The sequence below is a fragment of the Microtus ochrogaster genome, linkage group LG2 (assembly GCF_000317375.1).
Source record: "Microtus ochrogaster isolate Prairie Vole_2 linkage group LG2, MicOch1.0, whole genome shotgun sequence".
Classification (NCBI taxonomy): Eukaryota; Metazoa; Chordata; class Mammalia; order Rodentia; family Cricetidae; genus Microtus; species Microtus ochrogaster.
Window position 1 is genome coordinate 50,943,704 of NC_022028.1, and position 3,575 is coordinate 50,947,278.

Below are 3,575 nucleotides of genomic sequence, written 5' to 3' on the forward strand. Positions count from 1 at the left end.
AGGCTGGCCTAGAACTCACAGAGATCTGCCCACTTCTGCCTCCCAAGTGCTGGGATTAAAGTCATGTGCTCCCACATCCAGCTGTCAAATATTACACCCAGCTGTAAAATTTGTATCACATATAAATTTTTTTGTTTAATTTTTTTCCCCCTGGAATAGGGTTTTCCCGTAACAGCCCTGACTGTCCTGGAACTCACTTTGTAGACCAGGCTGGCCTTGAACTCAGATCCACCTGCCTCTGCCTCCTGAGTGCTGGAATTAAAGTCCCACCATGCCTAGCTTCTTTCCATTTTTTAAAATGTGGGTTGTGGGGGTCAAACTCAGGTCTCTGGGTTTACATAAGTATGAATAAAAAATTACAACCCCATGCCTGGAGCCAGGATTCACCAGTTAAGTGGGGCTACTGCTCTTAAAGAGAATCCTAGTTCAGAGCCCACCTTGCTCTAGGGGAACTGACACCCTCTTCTGGCTTCTGTGGGTACTACACTCCCATGTGCACATATGTGCGCACAAACACACACACCCCAATAATAATTTTTGTTGTTGTTTTTTTCAAGACAAGGTTTCTCTTTGTATCTTTGGTTGTCCTGGAACTCATTTTGTAGATCAGGCTGGCCTCGAACTCAGAGATCCACCTGCCTCTGTCTCCCAAGTGCTGGGATTAAAGGCGTGCACCACCACACACAGCCTCCCAAAGATGACAACTCTCATCTCCTAGTCCTCCTGGGTTTATTTTTCACTGTAACACTATCTTCAAGTTGGGCATGGTGGTACAATGCCTTTAATCCTAGCACTCGGGAGGAAGAGACAGGTGGAGGCCAACCTGGTCTATATAGCAAGTTCCAGGACTGCCAAGGCAGGACAGCTAGAGACCCAGTCTCAATAAAACCACATAAGGAAAAAGAAGATTATATGACTCATTTATTATTCCTATATTTATTTTTGTTTATGTTGAGCCAGGCTATGCTCTGGGTGTCCTTGAACTTCTGCTGAGTCTGTCCCTGGTGGCTGGAATTGTGTCTTACTGACTTCTCTTTGAGACTGTGCATTCCAAGGTGGGGTGGCTGGAGACTCCTGAAGTTGCCAGCACTAAGTTCAGTGCCTGCCATACAACAGGTACTTAGGAAATACTTGTCGGTCAAACAAAGGAACTCTGAATCTGGGTGACTGGCAGGCTATGCCCTGGGCACCAGGGAGGAGGGAGGGCACCTGGAAGGACTCTGTGCCCATCCAGGATGACTGCTTGGCTGGTTTCAGTGGCAGGGGGACAGGTCCCTGACAGCCAGGTGAGTTCTGGGTGAATCACCCCTAATGATCCGGTGAGGGCCACGCCAAGCTGCTTCCCACACAGGCAGCCGACAGGTCACTGCCTGTCCCCAGGAAACTCCTCTGTGAGGAGCTAGCAGGACCCTGGGCTGGGTGGAAGAAGTGTCCTCCTTTTGTTAGACCTCACCCATTCCTGAGTTCTGAGTCGCTCCCCAGGCTCCTCCACCCAGCCGAGCCTTGGCCCCGAGACCTCTCTACCAGGAGTTTGCTTCATCCATCCTGTGCCCATCCCAGACATGGCCTGTTTGTCAGCTGTTCCAGCTGGTACCAAAGATGGCAGAGGAAAGACAGTAGACCCTCGGAGCCCCAAATAGCTCGGCGAAGACTGGGTCAACCCGAGCTCAACACCAGACTGGGTATGAGCAGCTGGGCTACTCAGCCTTCTGAGCAGAGTAGGGGAGGCTCCACAGCCTTGTTAGCCCTGACCCATTGTCAGAGGGCCTGTCCCGGTCCTGTGACTGACTGGGAAAGGGACTCATGGCCCCACCTGTGGCATGGGGTGAAGCCTCGTGCCTTGTTGGGCGAGATCCTGGGTACACACAGGGAAGAATGTTAGTGGGCAGCCGGGCCTCCTTCCTCATACGGAAAAGATGTGAACCATGTGACAAGCCCCCGAGGAGGAGACTGGCCAGGCCACATCCCTGAGTGAACTCGGTCAGGGTACCAGCCTTCCTTCACCTCACCTGGGGTGTTTAAGGATTGCACCCCAGAACCCAACCCCCTCAGCATGCAGAACTGTCTCCTCCACACATCTATAACCTTTGGGGTCTTTGGCTGCCTGGGAAGACTGGCACGTTGGAGCTGCGTGTGGAGGGTGAGGAGACAGGCTTCCTGCTTCAGGGAGACCCAGTTAGGACTAACATGATCATAACAGGGACACACAGACACACGCACACACATGCACACACACATACACACAAATACACATAGACACACACACACAGACACACGCACACAGACACACACATTCACAAACCTTGTGGGTCCCTTAGGGGCCCAGGAATGGGAACGATTCCCCGGAACCTGCGGCTACAGTCAGGTGGCTCTGTGCCTTGCTGACTTACATCTGCCACTCAACTGCTCCCAGTCACCGGATATGGCCGGCAGCACAGGTATGGTCATGCCCATTTTATGGATGACACAATTGAGGCTGAGAGAGGTCAGGTGACTCATGCACAGCTTCAGTATTGTAAGTGGCAGGTTCCTCCTCCCTGTGGCCACGTGTCCAAGCCAACCCTGCCTCCACGTCTGTGAGCTGGACCTAGAACCTGCAGGGGAAACCACAGGTGACGATCATTCACCAGTGAGCTCACTGTGGACCAGACAAGGGCAGACTCCTGGGTCCAGCATCCACTGGGGTCCTACATCCACAGGGGCTTTCGCTTAAGACCCACAGCAGGGTGTAAGGGGGGGGAGGCCACAAGTGCTAGGTGTGGGGGAATCGACAGGGAGGCCCTGGCCCTTTCCAAGACAAGAGTCTGAGATTTTTTTTGTTTGTTTGGTTTTGGATTTTGGAGAGAGGGTTTCTCTATAGCTTTGGAGCCTGTCCTGGAACTAGCTCTTGTAGACCAGGCTGACTTCGAACTCACAGAGATCCACCTGCCTTTGCCTCCCAAGTGCTGGGATTAGAGGCGTGTGCCACCACCGCGAGTCTGGGATGTTTTTCAATGACACCTGAGCAGGGAGCCCTGCATATATCAGAGGAAGTGTGCCAGCTGGGGAATCACATATGTGCAGAGGCCCTGGGGTAGGAATGAGCTTAGCGGTATTCTGGGGTGGGGGTAAGGGAGGGGGAAGCAGAAGGAAGCTGGGGAGACCCATCTTGGGGATCACAGTGAGGTATTTAACCTAGTAAGCTGAGACACACAAGAGGCTGAGAACTGAGAACCAGCTTAAGCCAACCTCAGGGGTTTTAGCTGTTTTGTTTTTGAGACAAGGTCTTACTATGTAGACCAGGATGGCTTCCTCTAGAGCTGCCTCTTCTCCTGAGGGCTGAGCCCAAAGGGCAGTACCACCACACGAGGGTATATGTGTGTGCATGCATGCGTGCTGTCTGCGTGCATACGCGTGGAGGACTGAAGACAACCTTGCAGGCCATCCTCAGAAACAACAGCCACTTTCCTTTGAGTCAGGATCTCTCATTGGCTGATTAGTCCAGACTGGCTGACCAATGGGCCCCAAGAATCCTGATGTTCCCACCCCAGCTTGCTGTCACAAGCATGTGCCGCCATGCCTAACATTTTTTTTTT